General features: G+C 37.7%; 1 protein-coding gene across 2 annotated transcripts in view; it reads right to left on the reverse strand.

Annotated features, from left to right (window-relative positions):
• Window positions 1-26,519, reverse strand: part of LRRC4C (leucine rich repeat containing 4C) — a 1,149,700-nt gene that overhangs the window by 457,786 nt on the left and 665,395 nt on the right. For both annotated transcript variants that reach the window (XM_032840678.1, XM_032840672.1), the window contains exon 4: window positions 13,888-14,024. The gene's annotated coding sequence lies outside the window, so the exon portion shown is untranslated. The remainder of the gene's footprint in view (window positions 1-13,887; window positions 14,025-26,519) is intronic.

Consider the following 26,519-nt stretch of genomic DNA (forward strand, 5'->3'; position numbering starts at 1 on the left):
GCTTTGGAGAGCTAAGTGATGCCTATTGTTCAAGCTGTAAGGAAGGAGCTAATCTTCAAGTAGGAAGGGAAGAACATATACACACACATAAAGAGGTACATATAAGATGCTATAAGACATGTCTACAAAAACACAGTGACAATCCAAGGAGCACATATTCCACAGGGGGACATCCGGAGATGCTTCATTAGGATGATATTTGCCCCAGATATTGAGGAAAAGGCTGATATCTGAAAGCAGAAATAGAGACAAGGGGCCATAAATGAGTAAAAATCAGATGTGAGAAAAGGAGAGTGTGCCTTATCTGGTGTGCCTCAGCATGGATTAGCAGCAAAACATGGACCCCTTAGACCATGGGGCAACCTGGTAGGGCCTAGGGTGACCTTGCCTCTAGATAAAACATAGTAAACAACACCTGGTAGTCACTACTCAACTAGGGTGTGTTAGTAAAGCGAAGGAGGTACTCTTCCACAAGACATCTATTTCAACAGCCAGCTGCCAGCATGTCTCTATGCATTGTGGAAAGGAAGTATCTAGGATAGACTCATAGCAGGGGCCCAAGACACTTAGCCTAAGGAATATGGCTTATGGCTAAGGGAAGTTCAGACAGGAGCACTAAATCCTTTTTACAGAAAGAGTAAGTAAAATTAGAGTCAGGAAAACTTTACCATCTTAAGATGAATTATGAGTATAAAGACATAGGTAACAACATCTCAGAAAGTAAAGTAAAACCAACTAAATCTCTAAAGTGTAAGAAAACCACAGAATGGCATATAAGGAGCATATAATGGCTCAGAATGGAGAAGTGACATTGGGATTTAACTACCAAAATTCCCACAGGGGTCCCTCAGGCCTCCAGATGGCCAGGTTGGTCACCATCCACCACACCAGGGTTGCTTGGAGAAGTGGCTGTCCTCTATGACATACAACAGGAATAACCTTTGGCATCTCCAACCAATGCATGAAAAATGAGGCCTCATTAATGGGTAGATGAGATACTTTCTAATTTTCTTTGAATCAAAAATTCACTTGTTTCATGAAGATGCCCAATGTTGTTTCTAAGAACTTCTTGGAAGTCTTTCCTTAGGAAATGTCCAATCACTCTAATCTTGGTCAACAGGTTGTATAACAACCTCCATCTGGCAGTGAGCACACTGAGAATGTTTCTCTGAGACACCATCTTCTTCTCATGACCCTCTTCTATCTTCAGGTGACAACATCACACTGTGTCTGAGGTAGAACTTCCTTAACCCTGCATCTGATGTTAGCTGCTGACCCAGAGCAGCATGGCTCATACCCAGTGTTACTTTCTCCTAAAAGCTGCCAGATTCTTCCATTTAAATTCTTAACAACTCCAGATGTTTGGAAATGACTTCACCAGGGCCAACCCCATGCTATCTTCTTCTGTCTTGAATCTTCCTTCTAGCCTGAGAAACTCTGTATCCATAAGCACACATCAGCCTGTTCTGAGATTTTAAGCCAAAGTAAAAACAAAACAAAACAAAAACAAAACAAAACAAAACCCTGTTCCTCTGTATATGAAATAAGTTGCCCATGGTCTACTGATTCTATTATAACCACTCTCTAAATCTTAGTCTTGACACAATTATACCACCCTACTGAGACTAGGATGAAGAAAAAAGAGCTAACCAACATTTACAGTCTTCTCATATATATTAACTTAATGAAACTTATAATTATACTTTGAAGTTAGATAATATTATTTTATTCTTGCATTCCCCTCCATTTTAAACTTACCATATTTAAGAGCAAGCTCATCTTCTACCCCAAATCTCCCTTTCCAAGGCCCTGCCCATTTTCAATAAATGAAAACTGAAACTTCCATTTATTCCATCCAATAACTTTAGCATTATTCTTACTTTTGCTCTTTCCCATCCTACCTTGAAGCATCTCAAAAATTATATATACTCCAGCCATATTCAGAATCCAGCCAATTCTTACCATGTGTGCCTCTATCATCATTCTGTAAGAAACGATCATCTTTCACATGAATTTTGCAACAGTCTACTAATTGTTCTCTCTTCTTCTCTCCTCACTCACCTCTCTTCAGTCTATACTCCCCACAGAAGCCAGAGGAATCTAGCATCCTAACCCACATACCCCACTTGCAGTACCCCAGTTCCATCCCTTCTCCCTCCCTTGCTCTGCTTCACTGCATCGTAGCCTTTGGTGTTCCTCAAATGCACTAAGCACGCTCTCACTTCCTGGCCTCTCCCCTCCTTTCCTCCACCTGAGCATCTGTGCTCCCAGATATTTGCATGCTTCAGTCTCTCACCTCCTTTTGGTTTTGCTTACTTCCTTTGTGATGCCTTCCCTTGACACTCCATTTAAAATGGCAAGGCACTCCCACACCAGTATAATTTGTTCCTCCCCTACTTTATAGTTTTCTATAGTGCTTACCACCATCTGGCATAATACTTATTTAATAGTATTTTTATTATACTTCTTTGCTTGTTGACTGTCTCTGCTGACTAAAATGTGGATCGAGAAGAGCTGGAATTTGTGTTTGCTTTTTATTGTATCCCCAAAGCCAAGAACAGTGCCTGAATCACAGTGGGTACTCAATAAACACTTGTGGGATGACTGAATTAATACAAGGCAAACAATGAATTTAGAGAAATATGGACTTGTGATGATTCAACTCTTCCTAACTTACTACCCCTTGATCTCATGCATAACTTTTTCTCAGTATCAGCTTCATTCACCTCATCTATAGAGCAGAAATAGCTTGAAGAGTACTGATTAAAATGGTAAATATGAAATGCCAAGGACATAGTAGATATGAAACAGATGATGAATGTCATTGTTATTAAAATATTATTTTTAATAACCTGTGGGATGCCATTTTCACTCTTCATAAAGTAGAATAATTTCTACTTTTACTACAAAGTGTAAAGGCACATGAATTAAGTAAAAATATATGTATTTATATTTATTATTTTTATATTTAATATATAAATTATAATATATATAATATATAAATTGTTTTTATATTTAATATATAAATTATATATATATGTATATACATATATATATGTAAAAATGGGCAGCACAGGGTTTGGTCCGTAGAAGTTCTATAATGAGTGATTGTTTCAACTGTAGTTAAACTATCTTCAAGATTTTTTATAATACACCCATGCACTAAATTTCTTGAGTTCAAAAGTAGTTGAGCGTCCGGGGGATTGGAAGGATTTTATAAATTTTAAGATTTAATATACCATGTTGCTAAAAGAGTGCTGTGCCTACGGTTTTCATATCCAGTTGCTGAACTTGTAGTGGCTAAGAATAAGGATCTTCAAGACCTGCTGAACCGCTCCCAGGCCCAAAGTAGGTGGCCCTTGTTAAAGAGATTTCTTTTACAACTTCAGGAAAATTCACAAGGACTTCACTGGTTTTTATTTGCTATCAAAAGCACACATACTCCTGGGGAGGCATTCTTACAACCGACTTCCTGCAGGTAACCCACTAGAAAAAAAGTAACACTTTGTTATCATTACCGAGAAAAAAAAAAAAAGGAATCCTCCAGTTTCTGTCAATACTATGTCAGCTAATTAACCAACAGGAAATCTGGTGCTATGGTTTTCTTTTGCCAAATCACATGAAAACAAGCCAAGTAACTTACCAGCAGAATCCTGGAGCTAGTTTGTACCAGTTTGCAAGAGAATATTCTGTGCAGAATATCTCTTTCCTCCTCTGTGTTCAGTGACATCACATTGGTTCTTGGAAATAGGCCATAGAGGGAGTATTTACACCACAGAAACAGGAAAACACCAGAAACCAGAGCTTTTGTTTTTTGTTTTTGTTTTTGTTTTTGTTTTTTTTTCTTCAGAGAGCTGGTTTTCCACCACACCATCGGTTCTACCTTGTTATTTCCAAATGTATGAAATAAACAACCATTCATTCAAAAATTTGTTATTGCTGTACCTTCTCTGTGCAAGGCATTGAATTTAGGAGCTGTTCTCTGAAATAGATGCATACCATTCAGTTGAATAGAATGGTTGCCTCAAATTGTTTTACTGCCTTGAAATTTCTGGTTTATGGTTTGGTTTCTTGAGCAGTCAATGTGCGCTGTGAAGCATTTTACTTTACTGCAGAGATATTTCATTGTGTTTGCAACATGAATATGGAGCTTTAAAGATGTAAAATGTAATAAATCAAGCATAGGGGATTCTCACGTTATTTAGCCTACTTGTCATTGGGGGGAAAAAAACCCTGAGAAAATATGCTATAAAATATGATCAATAATGTGATCATTTCACCTAGTGGGACAGACAGGATAGGAGACTTTAGAGACATGGACCAATTCTTCCTTCAAAAGGTGTTTCACGTACACCTGGAAACTTCTGAAATTATGTTTGATAAGCTGGAATGTGGCAAGAAGATGCAATCTCTCTGATTGTGTTCTCTGCATTGTTTACCTATCACCTCTCAGCTTTTAACTAGGTCATGTGAAGGTGGCTCAGAATAATTGGCTAAATCTTGTCTTATAGAATTTAGCATGTAAAAAAAACTGCAGAAAAACTGCAAATTTTTTCTGCAAAATCGTATTTAGGAGGATGGCAATAAAAGGTGCCTGCCACTCTTTTACTCATACTTTTTGATGTCTTTAATTTCTTTATTAGCTTTTATATTTTGACCTTAACTTTGAAAATAAAAATTAATATTGTATTAAAGAATTTCTTATGGGCTCTCAGCTTCCCTGCCATTTCTTACAAGTCAAATTCCTTTTAATCCTATCCTCTCTTGTTTTACTCTAGTTTGGGAAGCAAGATTTTGAAATAGGACTTTTTAGATTTGTCTTTTCCCATAAACTACTGCCTTGATTATGATAAGTCCTTAAAAAAAATGTAATATATTTCTTCAAGGCGTGAAGCTTCTTAAGATCTAGAGAGACAGAGATGAGCCAAATCTTTACATTTGTGGTCTTAAAGAAAGAAGAAGAAGAAAAAACTACAACATTTAAATAGGTTCTATCACAGAATCTTTCTTCCTTAACAAAGTGATTATTTCATTATTTTGTTTGAAAGTTTCTAAGAATAAAAGTAGTTTTGTTTTTAATAATGCCAAGATATACTTTAAATAACATTTTAATTCTGAATATAATAAAACCGTATTTAAAAGGAAATAATTACTCCAGGCATGACAAAGTTTTAAAACCTAATAATCTTTGTAAACATTAAAACCCACAGAATAGGGTAGTTTTCTGTTAATACGGATTATCTTCCAGGCTGAGTACTGTATAGTATTCTGATCATTTCAGTTAGTGGAAGCTACGAAGTTTAAAGGACAGATAAAATTCTGCCATAAGTTTCCAAATTCTTCTTCTCATTCTAATTTTCTGTATAGAGGAGATAGTAAAGTGAAGAGGAAATCAAAGTTTCATTTCCATGAAACAAGAATACCAAACATAAATATAGTCTCTTTATTTTAATAGGCTTAGTCTTTACTGAAAACTATATAAAGTGGAACTCACCATACTTCCAATTACACTCTTCCTATTTATTTTATAGCAGTAGGCACTCACGGAAAGCTTTTCACCCCAAGAGCAAGCTTTTTAAGATGAAAACAACCAAACAAAAACCAGGATGTTTAAAAAAAAAAAATGGATTCTGTAAATATTCATTATTTAGAAAACCCCTTAAGTACACTCCTTATCAATACACAAAATCAAAGCTGATGTCTTCTAAGTCAGTGTTTTAGGATGTAGGCTGCAAAGTTCTCTTTTCAACTGCAGTCAATGAGTAAACTCCTCAGCTTTTGCAGCAAGCCCTTTGCTTTGCATGAAGCATGGTCTGTTTCTGGTCCATCAAGCTTCTTAAAGCATCAGAGTTCTTGCACTTTCTCTAAGCCTCCTAGCGTCCACTAGTCCAAGAGCAAAGTGCTAAACTATTTGCTGACGGTACTTAACGCTTTCTGTCAAGGTTCTTTTTGTATTTGTGGATAAAGTCCTTTCCTTAGGAAACTGAAAGCCATTGTCTATGTGATACCTACCCTGAAAGACTTTTTATAAGCAATCCATGAAATTCAGAGCTCCTCCTTGGGCTATATGTTTAAGGACAAAATTAATGCCTATCTTAAAGGACAGCAATGTTAAATAGTTTTGGTATCACATGCTGCTATTTTTTATTTTTCTTTGTAGTTATTTTTTTCTTATGTATAATGGGATGGGTGGCATTGACACTTGACTCATAGACCACTGGTCTACATCTATTACAAAACACAAGGCTACCACAGTTGCTATTTGGGCTCAAAGCATGTATCATAAAATACAAATAGAGGGGTATCCGATCTTAAATATTTTAAAGTGTATGTGTGAAGAAAGGTGCTTATCTTTCCTCTGCTTCCACCAAGGCTACAACAATAAGCACCTGGGTTCATTCATAGGACTAGGATTGACATTAAGAATTCCCTAACTGGCTAAAGAAATGGGAAATGTGAGACTACATTATCTAGAAATGTTACAGAACTCCTTTCTTGCAGAGGTTATTGCAGATTGAGAATATGAGACAGATTACTTCCTAGCATCTCAAAGCACACTCTCTCCCTCTGCTAAACTGCTAGGGCAAGTCATGTGTGATGAGTAATGTGCAGCATCAAGCACTAGCAGCAAAGATGAACAAGACACTGCCTTACTCTAAGGAGATGAAAGACAACTTCTGAACGCGTATCGTAGTTATGTTAGTCTTTCTATTTTAGCACTGGGAATGGTTTTTATATAACTTGATAGTTAGGTCTCTATGATATGATATGTATGTAGTATGGGACCTATATATCCTACTTAGTGCCTAGCATATTCTTTAACAGGTAGGAGAAAAGTTGTTAATTTAATTCATTTAGCAAATATTCCTTCATTCCGTAATTATCCTTAAGTCCCTACTCTGTGAAGCCATCATCTCTGTAAGATGGTTTTTACAGGTATTCCTGCCTAAATACAGGGGAATGGATTTGATGAAGAGTTGGATTTTTGTTTTGTTTTCGTGTTTGCTTGTTCTACCTTGATTATATTTTAAAATTTAGTCAAGAAAACAGATCCATCGCAGTATCTTCAAAAATGCTTCCAAGGGTCCTACCACTTTCAGGATGTAGAGTAGATTTTCCTTTTCCTATTCACCCCATCGAGTACACTGAAAACTCTGGACATTATATAAAAGAAGAAGAAAAGAAAGAAAAATGTAAGAAGACCTTGAAAGGTGGAGATCAAGAGAGAGACAATCTCTGAAACTTAGATCCAAGTGAGGACACAGTGGTGAGAGGTCTTGGGTTTTCCTTTTGCCTCATATAACCCAGATTTAAGGTAGAAGAGACCAGAGACCCAGAAAAACTGACAGGTCCAGACAAAAAAAAAAAAAAAAAAAAAAAAAAAAAAAAAAAAAAAACTGCTCTCTCCAAAAAAAAAAAAAAAAAAAAAAAAAAAGAAGGAAACAACAAAGTCCTGCTCTCTCTATCCAAAAGACAAAGAAAACATGACTTAGCAAGAAAGAAAACCGTGAGACAAGACTCTCATCCTGCTGAACATCACAGAAAAGAATCGTAGCTCTATCCCCTCTCAGGCCAGCAAAATCCAAGTGTGGACCTAGATTTTCATCTTCACCAAGCTATGAAATGTCCCCCAAACTCCCCAGTAAGGTGATACCAGAAAAGGCCAGGTAGGACCCCAGAATGTTTATCCTTGCCAGGGAGCAACAAGGCACCCTCTATCCCTTGCATTGTCAGTAGGAATGACATAGAGTCCCCCAGACTACTGTCTCCACCTAACAGTAACAAGGGGACCTTTTCCTGACATGCCGCAGTAGTATCAGAATTGGCCATGGGGACAGTCATGACTTTCACCTCCACCCAGCAGCCATGAGGCCACTCTTCTGCCCATGTTGTCAGTGGTGGCCAAGTGGGTAGCAGTTACATGCACTCCTATACCAGCCAGGGAAGTATCAATGGACATCTAGTGGGATAGGTGAAACTCCCGCCCAGAAGTAATGAGAAGCCCCCATCCACTCATGTGTCACCAAAGGCCAATTAGGAAATGAATATGAATTCTATTCCACCCTGGTGTGAACGCTACCTTTCAGAAGGAGCCAGCTAAAACAGAAGTTCTGAATAACATATAGAGTCTCATAATATAATGTGCCCAATGTCCGCATTTTGAGTGCAAATTAGTCATTACACCAATAACCAGGAGGTTTTCAAATGAAATGAAGGAGACGACCCATAGATACCCAGTTGAAAAGGAGCAAGTCCACATCCATGGGCAATCAAGTTAAATCTGACTTAAGTTTCACCTCCTATACAAAACTTAGCTCAAACCGGATTATGCACTCAAATACAATTAGTAAGAATACAAAACTCTTCAGAAAAAAACAAAACAAAAACATGAGAGGAAACCTTTGGGACCTGGGGGTAGGCAAAGAATTCTTAGACTGGACACTAACAGCATGATCCATGAAGGAGAACCCTGGAAAACTGGACATCATGAAAATTCAGAACTTTTGTCCTGTGAATGCCTATTAGAGGGTGAAAACTCAAGTTAAAAAATGGGAGAGAACATTTGCAAACTATTTATCTGACAAAATTAGTACCAAGAATATACAAAAAAGAAAAAAATGAAGTTCTCAAAACTCAAGAGTTAAAATACTAGGGCACCTGGGGTGGCTCAGTTGGTTAAGCATCTGCCTTCTGCTCAGGTCATGATCCCAGGGTTCTGGGATTGAGCCTTGTGTTGGTCTTCCTGATCGGCAGGGAGTCTGCTTCTTCCTCTGCCTCTATCTCCCCCTCCCCCTGCTCATGCTCTCTCTCAAAAAAATAAATAATTTAAAATAAAAAAAAAAATTAAATAAAAAAAAATAAAAAAATAAAAAAAAATAATTTAAAAACAAACAAACAATTCAATTAGAAAGAGACATGGACAGATATTTCCCTGAAGAGGATATGCATACAGTAAATAAACATAAAAAATAATTTTAAGCATCACTAGTTTTTAGGGAAATGAAAATAAAGACACAATGAGATAATTAGGAAAAAGCTCTTTGACATTCGTCTTGACAACATTTTTTTTTTTGGCAGGGGGAGGGGGGATATGACACCAAAAGCACAAGCAACAAAGGCAAAAATCAACAAGTGGGACTAGAATGGCATTATGTATTTGCACAGCCACAAAGCACAGGACTGGCTACCATTTGGGACTCAGGGTCTCCCAGCCTTGGGATGCTCTGGGCAGGAACAGGGAAGAACTCAGAACAGCTGGTATCTGCAAACACGAAAACCTGTGGGGCTAAATCCACTGAAATTCGTAGGCTGTCTGAGCCTCATTTCCTTAGTGGCAAAAGCTGATGAAGTCTTCTGCAGAATAGGTCACTAAAAACCACTGTCCCTCCCACTGCATGGCTAATACTGGGACCCCTGCCATAATTATTTGTTCCTAGGTACCCTTATACATGTTAGCTTTGCCAGTTTTTGGATGGGGTCACATCCCAGTAAGTCCTTTATGCAGTGTCCCAAAAAGTTGGGGTAACTCACTCCTCATTTTGTCCTTCCTTTCCTGGTTGACAGCATCTTTTTCTAGCTTTCCTGTTGCAAATCAAAACCACAATGAGAGATCTCCTCATACCTGCATTATTAAAAAAAAAAAAAAAACACCTGAAAAAACAAACAAACAAACAAAAAATGTATAGCTACAAGCGTTGGCAAGGATATGGAGAAAAGGGAACCCCAGTGGACCAATGGTGGGAGTGTAAATTGGTGTATCCACTGTAGAAAGCAGTATACAGATGTCCCCCAAAATTAAAAACAGAACTACCATATGATCCAGTAATTCCACTTCTGGATATATTATCTAATGAAAATGAACATATCTTGAACAGATGTCTGCACTCCCATGTTCAGTGCAGCATTATTCACAATAACTAAGACACGATAACAACTTAAGGGTCAATCAATAGATGGATAAAGAAAATGCTATAATTTTTTCATATTATAGATAAGTAACATATACAACTATATAGATACATATATATGAAATATTAGTCATAAAATATCCTGCTATTTGTGATAAAATGGGTAGACTTTGAGGGCATTATGCTAAGTAAAATAAGTCAGATAGAGAAAGACAAATACTGTATGATTGAAAAACACTGAACTCATAAAACAAATAGGAGATTGATTATTACCAAGGGTTGTGGGAAGTTATAAGGAGGCATTGCTCCAAACGTATAAACTTTGTCACAAGATGAATAAGGTTTGGAGAGCTCAGGGACAACAGGATGACTATAGTTAACAATACTGTTTTGTATAGCTGAATGTTGCTAAGAGAATATATCTAAAATGTTCTCACGACTACCACCACAAAATGGAAATTATTTCCAACATAGCATGCTGTTAACTAACCTTATAGTAGTAAACAGTTCATAGTATACACTTGTCTCAAATCATCCATTTGTAAACCTTAAACTTACACAATGTTGTATGTCAGTTATATTACAATAGAGCTAGGGAAAAGATTCTAAATATGCAACTGTCACATAATCAAGCAGTTCACTTTTGGGAAATGAAAGGAAATCCTATCTTCACACAAAAATCTGTACATTAATTTTTATAGCAAATTTATTTATAACAGCTCCAAACTGGAAACAACTGGTTAAACACACTATTGTATATCCTTCCCAGAAATACTACTTAGTTGAAAAAAAATGAATTACTGCGTGCAATAACTTAGGTGAGTCTCCTGAGAATTACATTGCTTAAAAAAAGCCAATTCCAAATGATTCCATTTATACATGAGTAAATGATAGAAACTGAAAGATCAGTAGTTGCAAGCTGCTTAGGACAAATATTGGGGGATGGGGATGAAGTGGGTGTGGCTATAAAAGGACAAGAGAAGGGACCCTTGTGATGATAGAAATGCTCTGTCTTGTGACCGTACAAATTTGATATTCTAGTTGTTGTCCTATAATTTTGTAAGATAATTATCACTAGGGGGAAAGTGGAACAAGGTGCATGGAATACCTCCAATGTCATTTCTTAAAATTACACTTAATGTATGCTGTTTCATAATGAAACAATTAAAAATTCAATCATCAATAACATCACATCTACATATTTTGCCTCTGGACTATATGGTAATCACAGAAATGCCCTTAGTTGATTTTAAGGAAACCTGTTCAGCATAGCCCTGCACCAATGTTTTTTTATTGTGGTCATTATTAAATGACTACATCTCAATCAAATGCATCTTCCTCTATTTTGTTTTGAGAGGTGGGGCTTGGGTCGCCGCAGAGCATATCCCCTTTGCCACCTGGTCCCATCTGTGGGTTCCCTTCTAGTTTCTCAGGCTACAATATTTGCTGGAAGTGATCCCTCGCAAAATTCTGGAGTCCCAGCTCCATATGGTCCCCAATCTGAGCTCCTGGGGCACTAGCACCAGCCAGCTGGTATAATCCTTGTTAGAGACACAAATCTCAGCAATGTGAGTCCTCCCCACCCCCTAAGCTTCTAAAGTTCCTCCACTTCTCAGGCAACACTGTCACCCAAGACTCCTGAAGTCCAGCTCTACAAAATCCTTTCTTCAGTATTCCAACTTCTAATCATCCCAAACTCTTGCCTGCTGTCCCTGAAACCAGGGCAACAAATTTAGTAGTGACTACTTCTGTAATTCCTCAAGGCCCCCTTTTGCCTTTCCAGTTCTCCAGTATCTGGTTAATAATTCTTAAAATGTGTCTGTTAAAATAACTGGTACAGTTTCTGTTTCCCGAGTGCAGCCTAACAGATGTAGGCTATCCGTGGCAGGGTTTGAAGCCAAATAAAGGGAAAGTAGCTAGAAAGGCAATGAGAGACTACATGCAAGGCAAAATTATGAGATAGGCAAACACGGTGCCAGGAAAAACAATCAGAAGCAGGAGGTGGATAGGAGTTCAGGGAGAAGTAGAGCTGCAGAGAGGTAAGTGTTCTGTTTTTGAGAACAGTACAAAAATAGGAGGACATTCTAGTGCTGCCTTTTCCCCACCTTGTTTTCAAGTTATGATTCAGTTCTGGCCCATGTATGTTACCAGATAATTCTCTTTTCACTTACACAAGTCTTTCTTCCCCATAAACAAACGATATTAACTAAAAGAAAACAGCATCCCAGGGGTGCCAGGGTGGCTCAGTTGTTAAGAGTCTGCCTTCTGCTCAGGTCATAATTCCAGGGTCCTTGGATGGACCCCTGCTCAGTGAAAGAACTGCTTCTCCCTCTTCCATGCCCCTCCCCCTGCTTATGTTCTCCCTTCACTGTCTTGCTCTCTGTCAAATAAATAAAATCTTAGAAAGAAAGAAAGAAAGAAAAAAAGAAGGAAAACAGCATCCCCTTTTCTGAACAGATAGAAGGACTAAGATTAAAGACAAAGAAATGGGACAATCACATACACTTAAAAAAAAAAAAGAGAGAGAGAGAGAGAGCTTCACAGGGTACCTGGATGGCTCAGTCTGTTAGGCATCTGACTTCTGCTCAGGTTGTGATCTCAGGGTCCTGGGATTAAGCCTTGCAACAGACTCCACGATTGCTTGTCCCTCTGCCCCTCCCTTGCTCATGCACTTGCTCTCTCTCTCTTTCTCAAACAAATAAGTAAAATCTTAAAAACAAAAAAGAGCTCAAATCCTTTCTTTATTGGTTCACATTCCTCTACAATACTTTCTTTTACCATTACTTCCTCATCTTTAGCAAGCACTTTCCACACTACAAAACATCTCCATATCTGTGTTCTTACATGACTCTCAAAACACAGTGGTCTCCTTAGAGACAGAGAGCATGTCTTCTATTGGCTTAGTCTACATAATGTGATGGAGTTGATACAAGAAAGAACAATTGTCTTCCAGGAAGCTCTTGAGTTATGACTTTAGGACATATAGCTGTTATATATGCAACCCAGGAAGACTAAATATTAACAGGAAAGTGTATGAACAATTCCTCCTTCAACTGTGGTCTCAGGTTCTTACAACCATTTCTTCTTTCCCCCTTAAAACAGCATGAATGATTCAAGTCAATATTTACCAATTAAAATGACAAGTACAAGTGTCTCTCTTGCCATAGATAGAGATTCAGGCTTTGATCTTTTATTTTTCTCCTCAACACAGTGAAACACCACAGGTGAATGAACCTATTATTTCCATTTAACAGAGCTAGACAGCTCTTACTTCTAGTCTCACATAGCCTTGACCATTGATGGTCCGACAGGTAGCAGAAGGAGATGCCACAACGCACACCCCAGCTCACAAACTGCCACTTGTAGGAGTCGCTTGGACTTTCATGCCTCCCCACTGGTTCATTTAGACAAGTTCAACTTTCCCATCAGCCCAACAGCAACTATTTTCATGCTGTGACCACATCCAGCATTCCAATCTCACCGGGTTTTCAAAGGAAGAATAAAAAGCCTGCTACCTTTCCCAAACACTTTGTTCCATATTAATGACCTCACGCTGCCCCCCTTTTCAAAAGAGAAGGTGGGGGGGCATCGCCAGTTGTCTGCTTGCTTCATTCTGAATCCTGGGCAGCCCAATCTGCCACTCTTTCAAGTACCAGGCACTTTGGAGGAACATCTGCTCCAGGAACAGCGAGTCTGACTCCCGCCCCTCCACAGAAATCACGGCTAGTAAAAGTTTTATGGGGTGGGTACTTTTTTCCTCCTGCTTCCTCCTTTTGTAACTGACTGAAGCCCAAATGAGCAAGATGAAATGGCCAGATATTTAGCCATATGTTGGCATCCACATGTGTACATTTGGGAGGGAAGAGAAGCTGTCAGCTGTACCAAATGAACATTATAATCATCTGAAATGCAATTAACAGCTCCACAGCCAATGAATCTTTGAAGGATTCTAACAGAGTAAATTATACCTCTCACTTACCTGCAGCAAATTGCCCATGGACCAGGTTCCTTGCTTGTGAAACTCCAATCCAGTCAGTTTATTTAGACTCTGAAGGAGTTTCAGGATATTTCCATACTGTTACTCTACATGGGTTATCTCCGTTCTTCCAGTAACGCCTATAAAAGCATACACAGACACACACACACACACACACACACACACACACACACAGAATTAAAGGATACACTTAGCATATATAATGCTGAATAAATACTGGTTGATAGTTTAGATATTTTAACACCCATAACTCACACTATTTTTTTTTTTACCATTCTTATTATTTGTAAAAGAAAGTGATGGGAATAAAGATTTTTCTCTTTTAAAAACTGTACTGCGTGTTAATGTGGCTTGGTATCTACAATTACACTTAGCAGAAGTACACCAGATGAATGGCAAAATTTTAATAAAAAATTATTGATTAGAGACCCAGTATAATAGATTTGACTAAAATTTGCTTGTGATTGCATGCCCTCAGAAGGTGACAAGGAATTCAATATTTAGTTACCATGGAGGGGGCGCCTGGGTGGCTCAGTGGGTTAAAGCCTCTGCCTTCGGCTCAGGTCATGATCCCAGGGTCCTGGGATCGAGCGCCATATAGGGCTCTCTGCTCAGCGGGGAGCCTGCCATATAGGGCTCTCTGCTCAGCGGGGAGCCTGCTTCCTCCTCTCTCTGCCTACCTATGATCTCTCTCTCTGTCAAAAAAAAAAAAAAAAAGGAATGCCGTTGGGATCCTTTAAAAAAAAAAAAAAGAAGTTACCATGGGCCTGGCTTTGGGCTCGTAGCTTTTATACAAATAACAATAATAAAATAAACAAAATAGATAAAAATAATTCTTTTCTATAAACACAAAAGTTTTACCCTGTCTAGCAGAGGTTCAACTAACTTCTCTGCACACGTGGAAGAAGCTAGTTTCACCTACATTTGCACATCAGTTTCAGTATTCCTGATCTGTAAATTTGTCTTTATTTTGGGTTTTTCTTTGAATTGGTTATAACACTCCTGATTCTCTCATTGATTCACAAGTTTTATAAAATCTTTAAAACCTGTTCCTTTTATATCTGTATGAGAGTCATGATTTTATTTTATTTTTTTAAAAATGATCTCTTACCACTCATTACTCCAACTCTATAGAACATATATATTGTTAAGTACATTTTGCTTAGCTGACCCAAGTCTCAGCAGGGTCCCATGAGCCTGAGGGCCATGAACCTCAACAGGCATTTCTGGCGATTAGATACTGTGCTATAAGCTAAGGGTGCAAAGCTAAACACAGCTGTCTTTATCCTCAAGGTCAAGGAGACAAGGATAAATCCTTATTGAGTACAGGCTATATGCAAGGTGCCTGCATAGATATCCAGGCACTAAAAACATATAAACCCTCACTATCCAAAACTCACCCCTTGCTATATGAAATAGTGAACTCAAATAGATTCAAACAGTGCTATCCCCTTCACTATCTGAATTCATTCTATAAACTCTTAATAACTGAATTCAGGAAACAAGTAGATTTGTATAGGAAAAGGCACTCAATTGTTATCTTTAAAACCTCAAAGTCACCTTGTGAGGTAGGCATTCTTCCCATTTTTACAGATAAGAAAAATGAGGCTCAGTGAAAGTGATGTTAAAAAAAAATCCCATCACTTTAGAATAGAAAGAGATAGCAAGATCACACAGCCCAGTGTCCTCATTTTATAGCTGGAAAAGCGGAGTTCAGGGAAACAGAGTGATTTTCTTTAATCTTTGATCCAGCTAGGAGCAGGGCCTGCCTCAACATCTCCTGCTTCTATCTTCTGTGCATGTTTCCACTTATCTGGGACTAGTCACCTAAGAGAATGGTCCACACATCAGTCCCGAAACTTTTAGGGTCACACCCTCATGACCACTAAACCATAATACCAAGCAAGATTCCATGCGTTTCCTCCTTTTTTGCCCACCTCATCCCAACTCTCCTTGCCTTTGTCCCCTCCTCTAGTCTCCCTTTCCTCTTGTACTGTTTTTGTCTTCTCACTGTTCCTTATTTGCCTCCTCTCCCTCCATACAAGCATTGCTAGGAGGAAATTATGATCACAAGTATCTAATAAACAGGCTTATACTATATCCCCTCTCAACAAGGAGAGCAGAGAGAGGTTACTAGCATCCCTCAAAGTGCTAGATCATACCAGCAGCAACCATTCCCTTTCTGCAAGGAAAAAATGACACACATTTGTCATTTTTCTGTCCTTCCAGTCATTCACAACATGCTTCTTACATGGGGCTGATTTTGCTTCGAGACTTCACACCCCCAGAGACTTTCCCTTAGGAAATTTACAACCTTCTGCTCCTTTCCAAGTCATCAAAATTCTAATGGAGTAGTGCACTATGTAAACCTATGCTAATTTCAGTCATTATGCAGATGTCCAAGTATATTGCAGGTTTCCACCTCAAAGTGTTATTTCCCTCTAGAGTCAAAGGTACTTGGATGAGCTGCTGATCCCTTTGTTAAAATATAATCCACATATCACTAGGTCACCAAATTTATCAAACCTCTGCCAGGAAAACAGGATCCCTCTAGAGAGGCTGGAGAGTTGAGCAGTGTTGAATTGCTGCTTGTATTGAAAATGGAGTGATGGGAAAACACTCTAAAGAAACTTAACTTTCTAATTAATCATAATCTCCCCCCTTTGTGAATTTTAAAAATTCCCGTTTTTGTTTTCATTTAGCAAGCTCTGTTCGGCTCCGTCTGAGCTGCCAGGAAAACAGTGTAAAAATATTTTTCATGAGTTGTCTCATATACTCCTCAGGACAATTTTAAAGGGTCTGCCTGGAATGCATCATTTTTAAACATTTAGAAACTGATGTTTCAGTGAGGTGACAAGATATGACCAAGGCTACGCAGCTCGTCATAAGTGTTAACATCCAGACCTGTGATGCTTGGGTGGCTCAGTCAGTTAAGCTGCTGCCTTTGGCTCAGGTCATGATCCTAGAGTCCTGGGATTAAACCCCACATTGGGATACTTGCTCAGTGGGGAGCCTGCTTCTCTCTCTGCCTCTGCCTGCTTGTGTACTCTCTCTCTCTCTCTGACAAATAAATAAATAAATAAAATCTTAAAAAACAAAACAAAACAAAAAAACCCCAGACCTTACATCAGCCTCCATGTTCTTTTCCATTTACACATATTTACAATTTCAACGTGTTGTCTAACAATTGGTCCAAGCTGGACTTTCCTTGAATAAATATATCTAAATGGCTGAAGCCCTCATGTTCTATACAGAGTAAGATCTTCAAAGAGAGTGATGTTCCATCTAGGAGAAATAAGGGGGTTCTCATTAAGCCTTGTAACCAATTATACCTATGATGTTAATACAGTTGGCTTAAGGGCAAAGAGTTCAGTTATGGTACATTCAATGTTAAAGTCAGAATTTCCAAATGGAAGTAGGATGCAAGTTGACATTTCCTCAGAAGCTCTCTATCATTGTGGCATTTCCAGATCCCTAAATCAAAGAGCTCATGTTTCCTGAGAAAACTAAACTACCTCATCAAAATAAAGAAAGTTGTGGTAGACACTAGACCAAGACAAATACTAACTTCCTTATATGGGTTCCATATATAATAAGAAGGGCAAGGTTTTGATGCCCAACAGTGGGCACATGTGGCTTCAGAACCTTAACATAGAGTTCATAGCATCTACCCCTCACCCCTGCCCACCATCCAGGCTTGATATGAGAATTAAAATATCTGCAATTAGGTGTGCCTGGGTGGCCCAGTCAGTTAGTTGCCTGACTCTTGATTTCAGCTCAGGTTATGATCTCAGGGTAATAAGAATGAGCCCAACACCGGACTCCATGCTGGGCGCTGGGTGTGGAGTCTGCTTGAGATTCCCTCCCTCCCTCTCCTTTTACCCCTCCCTGCTTACTTGCTCTTTCTCTCTCTCTCTCTCTCTCTCAAATAAATAAATAAATAAATAAATATTAAAAAATAAAATACAGTATCCACATTTAAGACTACAGCATACTGTTCAAATGTGACTCAAATAATGAGAACTCTTACTATCTCTTCATTCAGCACTAGGTCTGTCTTAGGGATCCATTCTAACAAGGGGCCAAATTTGCTGGCTCCAATCATGCATTTTGCCACATGCTGCTGTTAATTGTGTAGAATATAACACATGAGCAAGAGTTAAGGAGAGTAAGGATGCAGTGATTACCTCTTGATTCCTGACACTGACACTCCCCAAAAGTTCAAGCCCTGGTGTCAATAAACACTATCATCTCTTGCCCATTGGACCAGCCCCTATTCAAACCTGGCAGTTGCTGTGTATGTACCCATTTACTGTGATTATTTCCAGAAGTGTATATTTTCACCATCTGAGTGTGAACCCATAATTTATAATAAAAGCTGAAACAGAGACACTAATGCTAAACACAGAATCTTTGCAAATTATATCCCAACAAATAATAATTTTAATAGAGGATCATGAGACCCAAATTGCTAACCATAAGGAAGAGGGAATGTATCATCTTCTAATACTATTTTACTGAATATAAATGAATAAAGGCTTCTTTTATTGAATTTGGGTCATCAGCATTCCAAATCTCAATGGGGCTTTTGACATAAACATACAATCAAGAGCTGAGTTATTATTTTTATAACAATAATATCGTAGCTGGTGCCTTCAAGCAGAAGCATGATAAATAATCACAATTCATATAACTTAATAATGTGTTAATACATTTATTTCAAAAAAAATATGATGCCAGTGTATATCTTTCATTCATTCCCACAGTCTATTTTCTAATAAATTTTGAAACAAAATCCAAGTTTAAACATGATTGTGGTACTCTAGTCAGATGTTCAAGTCCAACCTGCCTAAAAACGCATTCAATAAGATGAGTGGAGCACAGTCTCATCCAACTGTCCCAGCTAAATTTTCAAGGTAAGTTTGACTTTAAGGAAAATCATGGCTATTTTTTTCATCCATTCATTTTCAGGAAGGCAAAATAACATTATAATAATCTGCACTCATTATAAAGTCATATGGCCTTAGGTCAAATCCAATCACTGACTTTATTGCCTTCAGATACTTACTCTCTGATTTGTCTCCTTATCTGTAAAAGGGTATAACAGTGGTATTTAACTAAAAGTTTGTTTTAGTATTAAATGAGATAACCTACACAAAGCAAAAAACACTACTTCTGACATGACAAATGCTAAATTAATGCTAGCTATTATTTTTCAGTTATCCACAACATTTTTGAAATGCCTACCGATATACTCTATTAGGCAACAACCAGATGACATATTTGTCAACTCTGCCCCCACCTTGTCACATACAACCCAACCCCAAATCCCAAATATAAAGAAACTAGAGCATTCTCGCAGAGCAGTAAAGAAAGGAATCCACATTACCATGTCTTGTATTTATTTAAGTTTGTATTTAAATTCCAGTTAGTTAACATACAGTCTAATATTACTTCCAGGTGTACAATGTCGTGATTCAAGACTTTGATACAAGCCCCATTGTTCATCATAACAAGTAGAAGTCTCTAACAAGTCGCATAACAAGCCCTTAAACCTCTTCACCTCTCTCATCCCCAACCCCGCCTCTCTGCTGGTTACCATCAGTTTGTTTTTTACAGTAAAGAGTCTGTTTCTTGGTTTGGCTCTCTCTCTCTCTTTTATCCCTCTGCTCATTAGTTTTGTTTCTTAAATTCCACATACAAGTGAAATCATATGGTATTTCCCTTTCTCTGACTTATTTCACTTGGCATAATACTCTCTAGCTCCAGCAGCATCCTTGTAAATGTCTGTAAATCTTTTTTATGGCTGAGTTATTTTCCATTATATATGTATATCTATATAGATATAGATATAGATATAGATATCACCTCTTTATGCAGTTGATGGACACTTGTGCTGTTTCCATAATTTAACTATTACAGATAATGCCGCTATAAGCATCAGGGGGCAGGTACCCCTTTGAATTAGTATTTCTGTGTTCTTTGGGTAAATAGTAGTAGTAGTAGTGCAATTGCTGGATCATGGTGTCATTCTATTGTTAACTTTAATCTGGCTGAAGCATCCATATTGGAAGCAAGTCCCCCACAGGCAACATGTAAGTTACACAGTCTCACTGAGCCTCTTAGTCAACCAGTAAATGGAGGCTCACATCCAAATGATTAAATATTTCAGAGTTAAGAGGGCACAATTGTGTGGTTCAATCTGTTCAGCGTCTGCCTTCAGTTCAGGTCATGATCCTGGGGTCCTGGGATCAAGCCCAGTGTGGGGCTCTCTGCTCAGCAGGGAGTCTGCTTCTCCCTCTCCCTCTGCCTGCTGCTCTCCCTGCTCATGCTCTCTCTCTCTCTCAAATGAATAAATAATATCTTAAAAAATACTTCAGAGTTAAGAATAAAGCTAGCAAATTTTTAATAAAGCCATTTCATCATCTTCAAAATGGCCTCGATGGTTATTTTCAAACTTAGAATTCTCAGGTGACTTGGCATTTTGTACTGGACTGAGGTGGCATAGGAAGAGGCAGCCCTTGGTGCCCAGCCCTCTCCCTGAAGCCCTGAATATATTCCTACACCTGTTAAGTCTAGCTTTATAGGAGGGACTTCACCTGCGTGTGTGTTCACATTTCAGCCAACATGTCCAAGGTCCAACCACATACCTTATACAAAGTCACCCTTGGGCTTATAGGTGCCCACTGCAGTAATGATATCTGCTCTTAGGAGGGTCACCGAGGGAAGAGACCCATATAGACATTTAAAAAAGAGTTTGAGTAGGAATTCCAGATCTCAACAAAACAGTAAGGCCTAATCTAAGAGATGGCTGGGGACTATAAGTGGGACCCTCCCCTTAACTATATGAAGTCCATGGCTGCAAAAAAGGAACTGACTGGAGAAATCCTGTTTAGATTTTTTTTTTAAAGGGTGGAGCCTGGGGAAGGTACCTTTCTGGCTTGAGTCTAAATGTGGAATCAAGGCCTTGGAGCCAAACCATTGGGGTTCTGACTCTGCTTCTGTTCTTTAGCAATTAAGTAATCTCAGGCAAGTTATTTAGCCTGTATGCCTTGGTTTCTTTGTGAAATAAGAATGATAATCATTTACTTCATAGTATTTGAGAATGAAAGAATGAGTTAATGCACACAAAGCAGTTCAAAAAGTAGCTAGGAGTATGCATTGCATAAATATTAGCAATTAGCTATTATTATTACTATTATTAGAAGAAAGAGTAATAGTGATATTGTTAGAGTGGTAGTAACAATAAGGTGCAAGTTCTGAAATAATGCAGTAAATCCTAAAAATAAGTTGCAATCAGGAATTTATTTTGTCTTGTTTTGTTTGGAATAAGAGTCACTTAGATAACATTTATTTTGCTCAAATAGAAGACCTTAGTCTGGGTAAGTAATTAAGGTTTGAATTTCTGATTCTGGCCACATCACAGATTGAACTAACCTAGATCCACTTCCCATTACAAAACAGAAATACTGAATATGAATCTAAGAAAGAGAGCAACAACAGGTACACAGCTCTGAAAGAAAAATAATTGGAGGATGGACTGCCAGATGTGAGAAATGAAAAAGGAAATTTAGCTGGTAGTATGAGCTAAACAAGATGATGCATGTCTGAAAAGAGGCAGGTGAAATGCTCTAGCAGCAGAGAGAACCTCTACAAAGCCTGAAGTCACACGACTGTCAGTCATGCCATTTCTAAACCTGAATGCATCCGTAACAGTAACACAGTTCCAAATATGTAAAGACAAAGATGACAGAGCTAAAAAGAGAAATAGACAATTCCATAATCATAGTGGAAGATTTTAACATACCTCACATAGTCACTTACAGAAAAACGTTAAGATGATTGTAAAAATTAAGAAAAATAGAGACTAACTATAAAGGAAACAGATTCTCAGCAAAACTGTAACTAGCTCCAATCTTCTTGATGATGTTGTCCGAACAAAACATCAAGTTTAGAAAATATTTGAATCTAATGAATAAACTTAACCAATGGACATTTAGAGAACACTTCACTCAAACAAGTTATTCTTGTGAGAACACGGGAGATTATATTTGGTATCATGAAATATTTGGAACTGAATGGCAGCGCATACTGGATTCTTTAAATTCTTATGGCGTGCGATGACAGGACTATCATTCATGACATTTTAAGCTTTAAATGCATGTATTATAAAAGCAGAAATGTAGCATATTAGTGGTCTTTGCATTTAACTAAAGAAATTAGATTTTTTAAAAGGAGGAGAATGTGAAAACAAATTGGAAAGAAAAGTTTGGAATCAATGCAGAAATTAACCAAAACAGCAACATTGGCAGAGGGATCACAAAAATTTTCAGCAAAAATAAAGCTGATTCCAGAAAAAAAGAAATAACAGGAAGGAAACACTTGAAATAATTGACAGAAACAACATTAAAATCATAGCTGAAAACAGGCTATTATCAGAAATAAAACTGATATTTAAAAATTATGGTAGAGTACCATGGATAATTTTATGACAAAATATTAGAAAACCCTATTTAAAGAAATTTTTAAGAACAATATTAAATGCCCAAACTGACTAAAGAATATATAGGAAACTTGAATAAACAAAAGTCCACTAAGTAGCTTGAACTGGTAGTAAGTAACATACTCTTCACCCCCTGACCCCTAGTCACCTTATGACATCTGGTAGGGTGCTTTCAATTTGATGTAATAATGGTTCTATCATGTAAAATATATTCAGCAGATCAAGGGTGTAAGAGAATTAATGTAGATTCCTGAAACCTCCCCTTTTTTCTCTTGGGGAAAAACTGGTGCTATCTGTAACTTATGCAAAGTAAAGAAGCCACAGGTTTGGAGGAACCCAGATTCTATCTTCTTTTATGTTATGAGAAGAGTAGGAGGCACATCTAGAGAAATAGTGGCTGCCCATAGGTAAGTAATCTCACATTCTATTTCCTATAATGTTATAAAATTTCTGTACCATTTCAGTGCAATGAGTCTTACCAAAGCTTACTCTGATTCTGTCAGATAATCTCCACATCCCTGATCATGTTTCCAAATCTGGACAAGGAATTTGAGAAAACTGAAATAAGCCATTCACAGAAAGACAAAATAGTACATGATCTCACTGGTACGTGGAATCTAAAATAGTCAAACTCCTAGAAACACAGAGTAGAATGGTGGTTTGCAGGGACTAGTGGGACTGGTGGGAAAATGAAAAAATGTTGGTTCAAGGGTGCAAAGTTTCAGTTATGCAAAATAAGTAAGTTGTGGAGATTTAATCTACCACATGATGATATAGTTAACAATTCTGTAGTGTATACTTGAAATTTTCCAAGAGGGTAGATCTAAAGTGTTCATTCTCAAAATTAGAAAATAAAGAAATGAAAAAAAAAAAAGGTAACAGTGAGGTGATGTATATGTTAATTAGTTTGATCGTGATGATCATTTCACAATGTATTTATACATTAAATATCAAGTTGTAGATCTTAAAATATATATAATTTTTTTTATTTGTCATACATACCTCAGGCCAAAAAACAAACAAACAAAACCCTACAAGATGTGAAGAACTGAAAAGAAAACAGAGAATAAAGAGAAATAGAAACGCATTTATAACACTGGTGATAGTGTAAATTTTCTCAAACTCTCTACAAAGCAATTTAGCAATATGAAGTTGAAAATGCCTATTTTTCATAGAAGTTCTGGTATTAGATATATAACCTATGGCATCATTTTTAAAAGTGCCAATTATAACGCATTAAAAGATTTCCAGTTCGGGGCGCCTGGGTGGCTCAGTGGGTTAAAGCCTCTGCCTTCGGCTCAGGTCATGATCCCAGGGTCCTGGGATCGAGCCCCATATCGGGCTCTCTGCTCGGCAGGGAGGCTGCTTCCTCCTCTCTCTCTCTCTGCCTGCCTTTCTGCCTACTTGTGATCTCTATCTGTCAAATAAATAAATAAAATCTTTAAAAAAAAAAAAGATTTCCAGTTCAATTTAGTGGGTCTTTATCCACTTCAGTTTATTAGAACATAACTCAAAATGCCAGAGTAAATTTTACTCATCATATACATATATCTGTGTGTATGTGCACATGTGTATATGCATGTGAATATAGAAGAGGTAAAGGTAAGTATCTTTCAATACATAGGTTTGTGTGCTTGTGTGCAGGTCATGAGTCCCAAGATAAAATGTATTTCCTTCTGTGAATTACAGTCCAAAAAATTTAAACACAATTTTCCTGGAGAAACACCCCCATCTAAGCACAGTGAGACATTCACATGGATGTTCACTGAAACATTTTTCCTAACCATGAGTAATGGTAAATAATTAGAAGTCCTTCAGTTAAAAATGGGTAAATAATTCATAGTACTCTTATATAACAAAACACTACAATAGTCAAAATAAATGAACTGGTTCCTCATGAATCACTATGCAAAATTTCACAATATAATATTGGGCACAAAAAGCAAGTTGAAAAAGTACATCTGTAAAATTTATGCAATAGAAAAACAAAATAATATATACCTTTATAGCTATATGGAGTGAAGGTATAGAAACATACATGATAAGGATACACACATGCTGCAGGATCCTAATTACCTCTAGCCTGGTTGTCTTTACATGGTTAAGGAGAGAAGATTATGATTGGAATAATGAGGAATCAGCTGTAAGTACAAAATTATATTTCTTTCCAAAAGAGGGATATGAAACAAATCTGATGATATTGCATTGGTATACCTGAGTGTTTGCAATGTCTCAAAAGTAATTTCTTAATCGTATTAGGTGAACTGGCTTAAGGAAGTGTTCTGTGCCAACAGGAATATTACAAGTAATTATAACCATAGCATCTGTATTTAAATGAACTAATAATGCAAAAGAAAAACTGGTATCTCCCCAAACACATTCAACATATGCCCACAGTTGTTACTGGTGTATCAAGATGGAATAACTTTAAATTGAACAGAAAAAAAAATAAGATATTGGAAAGAACTTCTCAACTGTGAAGTTCAGACTTTAGAGATTTAGAAACAGATGGTGATCCACTAAATTTCAGACTCGTACACGTTCTCTTAGCTAGAGGTCAGTTAAAATGACCAGCTTTTTCCTGAGGTTCTTCATATATTTGTGTGATGCTCACTGCAGAAATATTTAAGTAGTGATAAAAGTGCTAAGAATGGGAAAACAGCTTCAACTCACATTGTCAGCTGTGGTATTTGCCAAATACTTAACTTTCCTTAGGGCAAAATGTTTGCCACATGAATGATTCCAGTTACAACTGCAGACTACTCAAAAAGTGGTTCCAAGTGCCATGAAAATCACACTTTAGCAAAAATTGGCATGTTTCAAACCACCACTGAATGTTAGGGCCAAAGGTTCTTTTTAAATTAACTATTAGTATTTTTACACAAATTCTATACCTACAGGATACGAGGAAAATGAGCAAACTCATAAATTGGTTTTCACATTCTATGACAAGCTCAGTAAGAAAGTGGAAACACATGCCCCCATACCAGCATTTAACCGTGAATACTCTATTTAAAAAATGTAAAATGTAATTAATTATTTATCAGAAGATCACCCAGACTAGTTAAGACTAACATTCTGCCAAATAGTTATATAAACTCAAGTGATCAGTTGAGCTTCTTGGCATACCCTGTGGTGGCTAAACTTTGAAGGGGACCCCAGTGAGTCAAATCTTTACATAACACACTCCCCTTGAGTGTGTGGGCAGGATCTGAGGCTTACCTCCAGCCAACAGAAAATGACAAAGGTGGTGGGACAGTCACTCTGGGCTTACATAAGACTGTATCTTAGCAGCTGGTAGCAAGAGCTTCTCCTACTGGCTTAAAGAAATAAGGTTCCACATTATAAGGTGGTTTAGGGGTGAGGGGGGTTATGAGTAGACCTGTAGAAGGACCATTTGGATAGGAACTGTAGTGTCAAGTAGGAGGAGAGGGCCCTCAGGATAGCTAGTCACCAATGGGGACCTCCATCCTACAATCATAAGGAATTTGGCCCCAGATCCTAAGAGCTTGGGCAAGGATTCCGAGTTCTAGAAAGGAACACAGCCCTGCCCACATGTTGACTGCAATCTTGTGAGAAGATGAGAAAAAGAATGGGTTGAGCTGTGCCTAGACTTCTGATCCACCAGACTGCGAGATCTGAAATGTATACTGTGCTAAGCACCTAAGTTTGGGTAATCTGTTATGTAGCGACAGACAACTAAAACAATTTGCCAACTGTGAAAAAGTTGCATTGTCAGAAGTTCCCAATTTTGAGTGTGCATCAGACTTACCCAAGACTTTTTTTTTTTCCTTTTTAAACAAATACACAATTCTGTACCTCAAAGCAATTGCTTGATCAGAATTTTGAGAGATGGGGCTGAGATATACTAATTTTTTAAAGACTTCCAGGTGATCCTGATGACACCGATCTGATCCTTAAGATCCTTTCTAGTTATAAATATGTTTACATATGGCATTTGGTATCCAAAGGTTGATATGCTTACTTCCTCTCATTTTCTTGTATAGTAAAATCACACATAATATTTGCTGTAGCTCCAGAGACCAATTTTTAAAACATGGAAACAGCTGTGCTTGATAAATACATCTATCTTTGGCCATCTTCCAAGCCA

The sequence above is a fragment of the Lontra canadensis genome, unplaced genomic scaffold (genome assembly GCF_010015895.1).
Source record: "Lontra canadensis isolate GAN:19392208 unplaced genomic scaffold, GSC_riverotter_1.0 scaffold115, whole genome shotgun sequence".
In the NCBI taxonomy this organism is placed as follows: Eukaryota; Metazoa; Chordata; class Mammalia; order Carnivora; family Mustelidae; genus Lontra; species Lontra canadensis.